The 13,837-nt window shown below is 43.3% G+C and overlaps 1 protein-coding gene across 1 annotated transcript in view; it reads right to left on the bottom strand.

The window, feature by feature from the left end:
• The window catches only part of CASP8 (caspase 8), a 46,489-nt gene extending 36,499 nt beyond the window's left edge, over positions 1-9,990 (bottom strand). Inside the window, exon 1 of the mRNA XM_080933212.1 lies at positions 9,853-9,990. The gene's annotated coding sequence lies outside the window, so the exon portion shown is untranslated. The remainder of the gene's footprint in view (positions 1-9,852) is intronic.
• Between the last annotated feature and the right edge of the window lie 3,847 nt (positions 9,991-13,837).

The following is a 13,837-nucleotide window of genomic DNA, read 5'->3' as shown; positions in this document are numbered from 1 at the left end:
CCTTTAAATAGCAGTGTGTGCGCATGCGCATGGCTGAGGATGCCCGTGCTCAGGTAAGAGAAGGACTTTGTATGGTTGGCTCTCTCCCTACACCTTGGCGTGGGTTCTAGGGATCAGACTCAGATAGGCAAGCTTGCTGATCCAGCAGCCTTACCAGGTGAACCATGTCACCACTACCAACACACACACACACACACACACACACACCCACACACACACAGTCCGTGGTCCAGTTCTTTGTTCTCAGGCACAAAAGCCCAGGGTCTCATCAGGGTCTTCTGAGACCTCAGACCCTCAGGCCGACACCTACAACACAAAGGTAATCTTAAGACAAATTTTGTAATGGAGGACAACATCAGTATTAGGATTTTAAATGGAAAGGGCTGATTTTCTTGTTTCCCATTAAGCAAATTTAAAGAGAAGCACATGACTATAAATGGTCTCAAATTACAGCCCAGCCTAAGCTACAGAACAAGATGCAGAGTCAGAAAGGTAAGAAAGACCAGTAATGCCGTGTATGAGCAGGTATGGAGCAGAGCAGGCAGTTCACACATAAACACGATGACTAAGTTAAGACAAACAATTTTCACTCTTCTGGGGGGAAAAATGCTCAATTTCATTTACAAAAAAAAAAAAAAAATACACCACAATTTTAACAAGGGGTCTATTTTCACCCACCAAACTGGCAGTGTGAGGTGGTAGAAGTTAAAGATAGGTGTGTTGGTAATTTCACCATTAAACCATACACGCTGATTCCCACAAATTAATTTCCAGGGGTTTTAATACCTAAATGTAAGTGAACTGAAGACCGAATGCAGGTAGAATAAATTCGAGGCAGGCTCGTTTGAAGCAGTGGAGCAGAAACAGCTGTCCGTCGGTGCTGTTTACAGAAACTGCCGTTCATGCCGATAGAACTCAGCTATTAAAGCAATGGGGAAGTGTGAGCCACAGAACAGATTAGTGTGTACTCACACTTGGCTCACTGAGAGCCTCACATAAAACAGTTTCTATACTGTGTGAGAAGACTGAAACCATGGCGGAAGAACAGAGGTGGGAAGGACGGCAAGCCTGTCTTTCTGTCAGGATGAAGCCTTTTCCAGTTTGTAGTAACACCTTAGTCCCCCATTCTAAATGCACCGTATTCACAAGTCTCCATTCAGAGACCCTTAACTTAGGGCCAGTGTGTTGATCGGCAATAGGCCAAACATCCTTAAAATTTTAAGGCAGTTTAATCTGTTAAAATCCTATTTAATAGGGGAAAAAATCCACAAGAAAAAGAAACAAGACTTCCTTCTTTCCTTCATTTTGTTCTGATGAAAATAGGTATCCATTTTAGGAAAATATTTTTAAAATTAAGAAATAAAATTACCTGTAATTCCACCAGCCAAAGGTAAACATCAAGTAATATTTTACTTCTTTATCTACCAAATATTTTATTCATGCTTATTTTCTCATTAATAATTCTGAAAATACACTCTGATGTCTTTTTCCTCTATAACACAAATTTTAGTATCCATAAGGCATCTATCATAAGTACATAATTCATGTGACCAGTCATTATTAAATTCGAGATGATTTTAAAATGCAAATCTCTGAACTCTATTTCCTTAGACTATTTTTCCTATGATATTAAAACATCAAGGAACTTAATTCATAAACCTTTTCAGGCATCACATACTCAAAAGCATTTCTTTTCTTTGAAACTTTTAATTTCTTTGACCATTTAGTTCACAGATGTATAAAACCCTTGGTGACCCCACCATCTCTTATCTTCCTCCCACACCTGCACCTTCCCCCTCCTTACAAGTCCCTTTCCCACATTCCCGTCCTTTTCACAGCACACACACACACACACACACACACACCACCCCTGTACCCCCCCCACACCACCCTTCATGATCTGAGGTGTGACAGTGGGTCCTGGCTCCTGCTTACTCACCCAAGCACCTTAATGAGGTGACAGATGTTTCTGAAGGAACTGATAAGGTCTCTTAGCTTCCTAGGCCAGTGCCTCGTGCCTGACATTCCATCTTCCTTGACTGTTTTTGTTTGGGTCAAACATTTCTCTACTCGCAGCCCTCCCACCCCCAAAAGCAATCAGTTTCATGAAATTATGTGACCATTAAAAACTATGGCTAGGCTACCTGCTCGATAAGGACAGGGACCACACTGTAGTCTCGTTTTATGGGATCTAAATTGGTGACTTGAACTTGTGGGAAATTAACACTGTTAATATTTTTGAAATAATGCTTGCTGTTGTTTTTGTGACTGAAAACACTGAGTGTAAAACATCTCACAGAGAAAGTGTAGAAAAGTATGAAAATAAAGTAAAATCATTTAAATCTTATCATTCTAAAGTAATTTTCTGGTCATATTTGGCATTGTATACTGAAGTTTATTCATATCTTGCTACATAAATAGACATAAATAAATTTCAGAAGTACAAATAAAATTGAGATGTTTATCATATTGTGTATATATTCTATTATTCCTGTCAAATCATCTCAATATATTTCCACTTTATAGAACATTTAATAGTTTATATATGTATAACTTAAAATATTTAAATGTAAATCAATATTTGTATTATGACTTAGAAGTGTTTGGAAGCATTTATAGTAGCATAAATCATTTTGCTAGAAGCCTCTGAAGAAATGGTTACTACCGTCTTCATTTTCTTATTGCACTAAGTCAGGACTTAGATCAGCCAGAGATAGACTCAGATTCTCAAGTCTCTCAGGAGCTCCAACAGCATACACGCTAAAAATGTGGAATTTTTAAAAACACCAGCCAGCCTGCCTGGACTGCTTGGTGAGTTTCAGGCCAGAAAAAGACCCAACATAACTAGCCCCTGAAGAACGCACAGAGATCGATGTGTGGACATACCCACAAGCAAGCACACATACACATAAAAGATACACTATTTTATTCTATTGGAAGACAATGAGGAAATTCAACAGAGAAAGACAAATAGTCATATGGTTACAATTGCCAAAGATATTAAAAATTATTAAAGAAAAAACTAACAAAGAAGAAGAAGAGGAGGAGGAGGAAAAACTGCACATAAAATGGAGCACGTGGCCGGCCCGCTTCTAATCACAACCCTCCGATGAATAATCAGGCACCTCCTGCCCCTCCTGATTTAGAGAACTACCTCCAAGATGGGGGTGGTGGAGAGACATAAAAGGAAACTTGCTAGAAGTTTCCAGGGATAATAGTCAACACGTCATCCAAAGCCTGAGAGGATCTGAAAGGCTCCATCAGGCTAAATCCTAACCTTTAGTGCTGCCTCTGCCTCCAGGCAAGGCTGTCCCCAGAATCGCTCTCCCCCAAACCCCAAAAAACTGCACGCACGCACGAACACATCAACAAGCCGCAGCAGGCAAGTACTCGATCCATCCCAGCAAAGGCAATCAAACGTCAGTAAAACGAACAACTAACCCCAACATTTTTTTTAATTGAACGTAACTTGTAACTTCCTTTGTGTGAAGTTAGTTCTTAACCTCGCCGCTGGAACGGATTTCTGGGTTTTTTAACTGTCCTATTATTTCATTCTCTGGACTGCCTTGCTTCTTTTTCATTTCTCAAAACTAAGAAATGACCGGCTGAGGAGGTAGCTTGGTGATAGAGGGCTTGCCTGGCATGCTTAAGGCCCTGAATTCGATTCCCCGAACAGTGGATTTAAAAACATAAATAAATCAAACCGCTCGATTGTTGTCTGTGTTCCGGGGTGTATGCGTGTTGTGAGGGGTGTGCATGTGTGAGCATTATCAACTGTTTAGTTCGGGGGTAGGTGAGACGGTGAGGAGATAGCGCAGCCAAGTCAACTGAGATCTGAATTTTGGCTTCTGTTCAAGGTGGGGGGGGGGGGGACACAATAGATGGCTGTACTTAAAACGTTCCAGGAACAGCCAGGAGCAAGCGCACGATCAAAGGGTTGGGGGCTCGAAGAGGAAGAGGGCAGCTACTACTCACACAGAGAAAGCTCCCGGCCTCCTTTTCAGGTTTCTTAGAATCCCTGTATGGCCTCGTGGACTCCAGATCCCACACTCCGAAACCTAGAAAGCTCTAGAATCAAGATCCTCCCTGCTTGAAAGCCCAGCTGACCTTATCAGAAACAAATCCCGAGATCCACAGGAGGCACTTGGCTCCCCAGCCCCTTCTCTGGGGTCTGTGGCAGGCAGAGGGCAGCAGGGAGCTGGGGGCAGAGCCTCTTGGACTTCCCGCCTTCCTGAGAGAGGAGGAAGAGGGCTGGCCTGAGTAGGAACGGCACTTGCTAAGGCCGTGCAAAGTTCTATACATGTATACGTTGGCCATAGTCTCCCTTTGCCCAGCCCCCATTTCCTGCTAGTCGCTTGGTCTCCCAGTTTCGCTTCTGCTTTCACGGCAAACAGATGAATTTATGTGACTACATAAATTCTAGGAACCACAAATGATAAAAGCAAATGACATCTGTCCTTCTGAGATTGGTTCAGTTCACTTAACATGATTCTCTCAGTTTTTGTCTATTTTCCGGCAAAATTTCCCGTTGTTTTTGTTGTTGTTGTTGTGTTTGTCTTGGGTTTTTTTTGTTTTTTTGTTTGTTTGGTTTCTTTTTTGGTTTGGGTTTGGTTTGGTTGACCCTGACTGGCTGTCCTGGAACTTGCTTTGTAGACCAGACCAGCCTCAAACTCAGGGATCCGTCTGCCTCTGTCTTCCAAGTGCTGAGATTAAAGGTGTTAAAGATTAAAGCATTGTTGGGCTGCCACTCTGTTCTTTATGGCTGAAATTTGTGTGTGAGAGAGTGTGTGTGAGTGTGTGTGTGTGTGTGTGTGTGTGTGTGTGTGAGTGTGTGTGTAAGTGTGTGTGTGTGTGTGTGAGTGTGTGTGTGTGTAAGTGTGTGTGTGTGAGTGTGTGAGTATGTGTGTCTGAGTGTGTGTGTATGTGTGAGTGTGCTGTAAAATGCCATATCTTCCTCATTCATTCCTCTGTTTTTAATGGTCAGGTCAGTTCCACAATTTAACGATTATGAGTAAGTATCAACGTGCAAATGTCTCCATGACCTGCTGACTTAGAGGCCTTTACATAAATACAGCTGGTCCATGGAAGAGCTATTGTTAAGTTTCCTTTTAACAACCTCCATTTTGACTTTCTAGAGGCTGGCCCAGCCCACATTCCCATCAGCAGTGTATAAGGGCCAGCTTTTGTTGTTACTTGTCATCTTAACGGCTGCTTGTCCGACAGGAATAAGACACAGTCTGGAAGGGCTCTAACTCACACTTCTCTGATGGCTAACAGATTGGAGCATTTTTTTATTGTTTTCAGCTATTGGTATTTTCTCACTGTTTATTTAATTAATTGCTGTTTTGCTCATTTATTTTCCTGAGAGTGAGAGATGTTCTAGCCACTTGTGGAAGTCAGAGATCTTTGGGAGCCTGTTCTCATCCACCATGTGTGGTCTGGGGCCCAGGTTGTCCGGCTGGGTGTTCGCCCCCTCAGCCAACCTCATGGACCTTGATTTCAACTTTTGTGAGCCACTTGTTCATTTCATTAGCTCGTTTATTAATTGGGTTGTTCGATTTCTTACTGTTTACTTTGTTAGTTCTTTGCACAGTCTTGACTAATATTTTGTCAGATGTATACTTTGTAAAGATTTCGCTCCCATTCTGAATGCTGTCTCTTCGCCTGATCAATAGTTTCTTCAACATACAAAGAGCTTTTCGGTTTCATGAGGTCTCATTTGGCAATTGTTGGGCCTATTTCTTGAGTAACACCTTTTAAGAGTAATACTGGGTATTAGTGGACTCCGCATCACAATCAAAAGTCACAAACTGCAGATTGAGTTTAAAAACAAAAACAAACCAAGAAAACAGAATCCATCTATTGTCACTGAGAAAAAGACTTTGACATCAAAGGTAAAGGAACACTGCTTTGAAGGTGAAGGGGAAGAAGAGGGACCCACAGGACCCAAGGAATGAATCTAAGGAACATGCAAGAAGCATTGTTCAAATACTTGACAGGAGAGACTTCAACCCAAAACTAGTCAGAGGGTCCAGAAGCTTCCTTCATGTGGATTAAGGGAACACATCAAGAGTACATTGTACTTCTAAACATTAATGTATGCATAGAGCAAATTCTTCTCGGGGTAAAGTCACGAACTGACCCCAGCACAGTACATGAATAACTTCAACACTTTATTCTCATCTGTAAGTATAAAATCATCTAAGTTAAATGAGATCCCAGATCGAATGGAGTGAACAGCAGCTTACAGAATGTTTCCAGCAAACTCTGCCAAGTACGTGGTCTTCTGTGTAGTTCTCTAAGATTACATAAGAGGACACAGAGCAAGCCTTAGCAAATATAGGAAAATGGAAATAACATCTTGTATTCTGTCGGACAACCATAAGTAAAGCTAGAAATTGACAGCAAAAGAAAGTTTTAAAAAAATATACAAACTCATTAACAAACTAATTAACACTAATTAAACAACACACTAGTAAATGATGACTTATTCAATAAAGAAGTCAAGAAAGAAATAATAATAAAAAAAAAAGTCCTTGGCAAAACTGAAAATGAAAGTACAACACACTAAAACCTGTGGGATACAATGTAAGCTGTCCTAAGAGGCAAATTCATAGCTACAAGTACCTACATTAAAAAGCAGAGACAGGGGCTGGAGAGATGGCTTAGCAGTTAACAGCACTTGCTGAGTTTGCAGAAAAACAGAGTTCAATTCCCAGCACCTACATCAGGCATCCCACAACTATCTGTAACTTCAACTACAAGGGACCCAAAACTCTCTTCTGGCCTTTTGGGCATGGCACCTACATGGGTGTACACATAATTTTAAATAATCAAAAAGTAATAATTAAAAAAAACTGCAACACACACACACACACACACACAGAGAGAGAGAGAGAGAGAGAGAGAGAGAGAGAGAGAGAGAGAGGACAGACAGACAGACAGACAGACAGACAGACAGACAGACAAACTTCCAGAAGGACTGGCAAGATGGTTCCAAAGATAAAGGTGCTTGCTTCTAAAGCCTGGAACCCAGAAGGTAGAACAAGAGCACTGTGGTGTGCACATGGCTACACACGCACACACAATCAACAAATGGGGGAAAAAGTCAGAGAGGTTTCAAATTAGTAACTTAATGAAACGCCATAAGACCCTGGGAAAACAAGAACAAGCTAAACCCAAAAGTAACAGATGGTGTGGTGATCTGAATGAGAACAGCCCTTACTGGAACTCTTTGAGAAGGATTAGGAGGTGTGGTCTTGCTGGAGAGATGTGTCCCTGGAGGTGGGCCTAGTTTCTCACTCTCTATTGGCCTGTAACTTGTGGATCAGGAGAACTCAACTTCTGTTCCAGCACTGTGCCTGCCTGCCTGCCTGCCCCTACACCCCCCAGCACAAAATTAATGAACTAACTCTCTGAAACTGTAAGCAAGCTCTCAACTAAATGCTTTCTTTTAAAAGTTGCCTTGGTCATGATTTCTCCTCATAGCAACAGAACAATAAGTAAGACATATGGGAAAAATAATTGCGATCAGGACAGAAATTAATGAAACAAAGCAAAGCAAAACAAAAAGGTTTGACAAAGAATTAAAGAAACAGAGTTGATACTAAGAAAAGATTAAAAACAACAACAAAAATAAAGAAACTAACTAACCAAAAGAGAAAAAAATCTGTACTAATAAAGTTCAAGGCAAAAAGAGAGACATTACAACAGATATCTATGAAATGTAGAAGAATCATATAGATATATCCAAAAAACTGTCCTTGCTTTTAGAATTTTTCTACTTGCTTTTAGAATTAAAAAAAATGAGGGGGGGACGGATTTCTAAAACTTTATTAACTAGTGCAAAGAGGCCCCAGGAGTGCTTCACCGATGACGGACCTGGAGTCCTGGACTTTGAGGGTTTGCTGACTTCCACAGCTAACTTTTACTGTTACACAGGGATGTTCTCCTTGCTCCCAGTCCCATAGTTTCTGCTTACAGATACTAAAAGCAGAACAAAACAAAACAAAACAAAACAACCAAACAAATAAAAGCATCTAAACCGAAGGTTTTCCCACAGCAATCACACCAAAGAGGCAAACCCTGGACCAAGCACCATGTGAATAACCCTGTGTACTGACACACACGCTCCTTGCTGGGAATTAGTTAAAATATTTTTGGGTGGTAAAGAGAAGAAAAAGAAAAGAGCTGTGGAACTGTGTTTTCTGCTACCTAAAATAGAATGTAAGTTTTCAGAGTAAAGAGCCCCCACTTCACAGCCGAGGGAACTGAATGAGGCACACATGTCCACCCTCGAGGTCTAGGCAAAGGTGACACCATGATACCGGGACCATTAGCTGGCATTTGATTCTCTGGGCAACATCACATCAGCAGAATCAAATCCTGTTTGTGGCCCAGTCCACTCCAGGAGTTACTTTGGCATCCTATGTAACGTCTACCCCAATTCTGGCTCACTGTTTGCTGAGAATGTCCTGCCCAAGACCACAAACTTCCTTAGGGCAGCAACTGTAGCTTTCATGGTAATACCTGAATCATATAACAGCCTCAAAATCATCAATGAAAAGAAACTCTGCAAAGAAGCAATGGTTATGAACATGGAGTTCCTCGATGGGCACTTCAGCCCACCAGAGCATAGGATGGCACCTTGGGTCACGCTATTCAGGCTGCTGGAGAAACCATATTAGTTCCTGAAGTGAACTTATCCCACAAACAGAAATTACTGGGCAAAATCAAATAACAGTTAAGTGACCTCGTGCTATCCTGGGGAAGAGGCTTGTGGGACACACAGCCATGGCCAACAGCCCTTCTGTGTCCACGTAGTTCTTGGGCTTTCTTAACTAGGATTTATGAGAAGGTGGGGTGCCAATCTCCCTAGTGCTAATTGATCACTGCCATATTTATTGAAAAAAGGAAGATTTGCTGGTGAGATGGCTCAGGAGTTTAAGAACACTCACCGCTCTTGCTCTTCCGTTCCCAGCACCCATATGATAGCTGAAACGGTCTGTAACTCCAGTTCAAGGGATCTGTGCACACCAGGTGCACACACACAGATGCAGGCAACACACCCAGGGTCGTTAAATTAAAATAGAAATAAATATTTTTTTTTAAAGAATGAAACTAAGACCTAGCCAATTGGAAAGCACTTAGAGAACTTCCTTTAAAAGAAATAGTAAGAAATAGAAATATGACTATATGGTAATTCCTTACTGGAATTAGGATATAATTAATGCCAGTCACTGTTACAACTGCTTAGCAAATAGACAAATTACTGGCCTCTGGTCACCTGTAGCTCTCCTCCCTCCCCTCCCCCTCCCTCTGTGTGTTGTTGTTGTTGTTGTTTTAAGTACAGAGCTGGTGCCCTGCCACCCCCACCCCTTGTACTGCCAGCACTCAGGAGGTGGAAGCAGAAAGATCACAAAGCCCAAGCTTGAGCTGCAGGAGATCTTAGAGGAAAAGGAGGGCGGGAAGGAGGGGAAAGGGAAGTGAGAGGAAAGGAGAGGGGAAGGAAGGCAAAGAAGGGGGAGGGAAATGGGGAGGGGAGATGTTGGAGGAGAAGTAAAAAGGGAGTGAGAATTTGGGATTAGGGCTGGGGGACGCCTCTTAAGATTTGGGTGGCGCACGAGGAAACGCAGCTCAAGTTAGAGAACTCAGCACGGTGTGGTCGTCAGATGATTAGCTCAGGGTCCTGAGCCGAACTACAAAGAAAGTAAACCTAAAAAGTCGAATAATGTCTGGAGAGGCGCCGACAGCACCCCAATGGCTGCATTTGGGGAGCGCCACGCGAGATCGCCACCGGTGGGATCGCGACCCGCTGGTGGGAGAGGAACCGGGCGGCTCTACTGAACTCACCTGTCGCCGAGTCCCTGTCCCGCCGGTCACAGCTCCCAGCTCCCCAGCTCGGCTGAGCGCCCCGGGGAGACTCCCGCCGCAGATGGCCGCTGACTTTGACTTTCCGAGCCTCCAGCCCCGGCCTGCGCTCACTTCCTGTTTCCACACCGGCCTGCTAAGTTTGCTAAGGATTCCGAGAAGCGGGACTTGATTAAAACATCCGATGTTAGAAAGAAAGGCAACTGTGAGAACTAGGGAATAGAAAGGACTCCTACTGCTTAAGAGGCTAGAGGTGGCGTTGGGTTAATCATTAGCTGGCATCATGGTGCCAGCCCTACAGGCCATAGGCTGTTTCACTCTCTGCCCGCCTCAGGAGCTCCTGCCAGTTCTTGAGGACACTTCCTCATTCCCCCACCTCCTTGCATGCAGAAACCCTACCTTGTAACAGGGATGGGTAAACCAGCTTTAGTGCCTGCTCTAGAAATGTCAGCACAGGAGATAAGTAGGGGCAGGAAGATTAGAACTGGCAAGTTCCAGGCTAGCCCAGAGACAATGGAACCAGAGCTAATGGAACACACACAGAGACAGACAGACAGAGACAGAGAGAGAAAGAAAGAGAAAGAGTTAGTTTAAAGGAGCCAGGACTGCCCGGGGGAATGAGTCATGGTTCAAACTCTAAAGCTAGATCGCCAAGGGAGATGCTGAAAGAGAAATTTTACTTTGTGCCATGGCCTGAACTCATGGTCCTGGACCAGTCTCCTCTCCAAGGTCATACTTTAAGGCTGTTCTTAAGGATCACACAGACCTGCAGTTGAAGTATTAGGAAATACACACACTGGAGAAGTCCTGACTCCTAGCCATGTTCTAGGATGTCATAGTAGCTGGTGTTTTTTGCAGCGCTGAGCCAGGATTATGGAATCCAGAACATCAGATAGAAACAAAGACTAAAATCCCATCTACTGCCACATCCTAGCTTCCTTTCCCAACTCTGAGAGTTTGGAGTGAGTCATGTGATGAGAAACAGTTTAAATTGGGTTATAGACTAAGAACTTGTCTAAAAAAAATGGGAGGTGAGCAGAGGATAAAGCAGTCATCAGGAAGCATGGTTAGGCTATAAAACCTCGATTCCACAACCTCCCCCAGGTACCACCACCAGCCAGGACTAAGTGTTCAAACTTGTGAGCCCTCAGGAGACATTTTGTCAAGCCACAACACCAAAACCAGTAATCTGGTAAAGCCAGGCCATTCCGTAACCAACACGATCCAGATGCTACCTGGAGGGTTCCCGGGTAAGAGATGCATCTGATAAAGCCCCCAGATTGTGATTCAGGACCCATACAAAGGAGCTGGTCATGAAGCAAAAGAGAGACACTTTATGGTCAGGCTACCCAACCACGATGGCAGCTATAGTTATTCATTGCTAGTGAGCAATTAAAGAACAGGGTCAAATGATTAAAGAGAGGAGAGCAAAACAGCACCCTGGACAGCACGCACCAGATGAGCCGTCTGGGTTTTATACGTATATGTATGTATATGTGTATGTATATGTATATCATCTGTTCTGTGCATTTGATCATATTGTCTGACTGTCTTACGGTTACTACTGCTGTAAGAACACAGCATGACCAAGGCAACTCCTACAGAGGACAGCATCTCACTGGCACTGGCTTACAGTTTCAGAGGTTCAGTCCATTATCATCATGGTGGGAAGCATGACAGAATGCAGCAGATGTGGTGCTGAAGTAAAAGCTGAGAGTTCTACATCTAGATCCGAAAGCAGCAGGACACTGTCACCAGGCATGGTTTGAGCATATGTGAGACCCACCTCCATGGTGACACTTCCTCCAACAAGGCCACACCCACTCCAGCAAGGCCACACCCACTCCAGCAAGGCCACACCTACTCCAGCAAGGCCACACCCACTCCAGCAAGGCCATACCCACTCCAGCAAGGCACACCCACTCCAGCAAGGCCACACCCACTCCAACAAGGCCACACCCACTCCAACAAGGCCACACCTACTAACAGTGCCAGGCTCTATGGGCCAAGCATCCAAACACATGAATCCATAAGGGCTAAACCTATCAAACCATCACAGTAGCTCTTCTTCTAATTGTACAGCCTCGGTCTGCATGGAATCCAAGAACACTCCATTCCTTTAAGTCCCATTCTGGAGATTCTCACAGATGAGAGTCTAAAACAGCTATTAAACAACATACATTGGGGACACTAAACCCCTTCTTCACTAACCCCTTGGGTGCAGAGCATTTTTTTTTTTTTTTTTTTTGCCACGAGAACATCAAAGATCACCACCTACTTGGGGATTCTAGTCCAACATTGTTCATAAGTCAGTCATACTGTTCTGCCTCAGTTATCCTAGTGAGACAGAAACCAATTGCCAAAAGAAACTAGGTGGGTCACCAGAGGGACTGACAGAACCAGAATTAGAGTTCATCTCCGTGACAGATGGGTTGAAAGGGCACCTTCCCTTGAATTAAGGTTGGACTATACAACCCAGTAGGAGGAAAAGAGTCCTAAAAGCAGGCAAAAGAATCAAAGACAGGCCATACTTCCACTATTAGGAGTCCTACAAGACCAAGCTGCAAAAACATAACATATGCAGAGGCCCTAAGTCAGACCCACCAGGTTCTTTGATCATTGAGTCAGTCTCTGTGAGTGCCTATGAGGCCAGGTTAGTTGGTTCTGCGAGTTTTCTTGTGGTCCTCTTGACCCCTCTGGTTCCTACAATCTCCCCCCACCCGTATTCTGTAGGATTCCCCAAGCTCTGCCTAATGTTTGGCTGCTTGGCTATGGGTCTCTCTAATGACGATTATGCTAGGCTCATGTCTATAAGTATAGAAGAATATCATTAGAAAACATTTCATTGATTGTTTTTTTTCTGGTCATGATTGGTTCTTTCTTAGATGTCTGAGGTATCCAGCCTCTGGTTCCTGGCCTTCGGGCAGTGAGAGGTGGGCTCCCTCTTATGGCCTGGGTCCCAAGTGAGACTAGTAATTGTTTGGGCACTCCCACAAGTTCTGTGCCATCTTTGCTCCAACACATCTTGCAGGCAGGACAAATTGTAGGGCAAAGGTTTAGGGTCTGAGTTGGTGTCCCAATCTCTCCACTGGAAGTCTTGCCTGGTTACAGAAGATAGTAAGTTCAAGCTTCAAATGTCCCATTACTAGAAGTCTTAGCAAGGGTCACTCTCATAGATTTCTGGAAGTTTCCATTGGACTAGGTTTCTAGCTTGTCCCCGAGATGCCCCCACATTGCGGCTGTCTCTGTCACATTCTCGTCTTCCATCCTCTCCCAACCCGATCGCTCTGTTCCCATCTCCACATGCCCCCAGTCCCTCCCATAACAAGTCCATTCTATTCTCCTTCCTAGGGAGATTCATGTGTCCCTCCTCAATCTCTCCTTGTAACTTAGCCTCTCTGGGTCTGTGGATTGTAGCATGATTATATTTAATTCACAGCTAATGTCCATTTATAAGTGAGTACATACCATGCCTGTCTTTCTGGGTCAGGGTTACCTCACTCAAGATGATATATATATTGGTCCCATTCATTTGCCTGCAAATTTTATGATATTAGGTGTTGTTTGTTTGTTTTGACTTTTAACTCTGAATAATACTCTATTGTGTAAATGTACCACATTTTCTTTATTCATTCTTTGTTCAGTATATCTGGTTTTATGTTGAGGTTTTTGATACACTTGGACTTGAGTTTTGCTCAGGGTGATAGATATGGATCTATTTACATTCTTCTACATGCTGATATCCAGTCAGACCAGTGCCATTTGTTAAAGATGCTTGTTTTTTACATTGAGGAATTCTGGATTCTTAATTTTAAAAAAACAACTCAGGTTTTTATAGGTGTGTGGATTTATATCTGGGTCTTTGTTTTGATTCCATTGATCAACCTGTCTGTTTTATGCCAATACTGAGAGGTTTTTATTACTATGGCTTCTGTAGTAGAGCTTGAAATAGGGGTGGTGACACCTT

The sequence above is a fragment of the Micromys minutus genome, assembly GCF_963924665.1.
Source record: "Micromys minutus genome assembly, chromosome: 19".
NCBI classification, from domain to species: domain Eukaryota; kingdom Metazoa; phylum Chordata; class Mammalia; order Rodentia; family Muridae; genus Micromys; species Micromys minutus.
The sequence above is the reverse complement of the archived record's forward strand: the minus strand, read 5'-3'. Positions and strand labels throughout refer to the sequence as shown.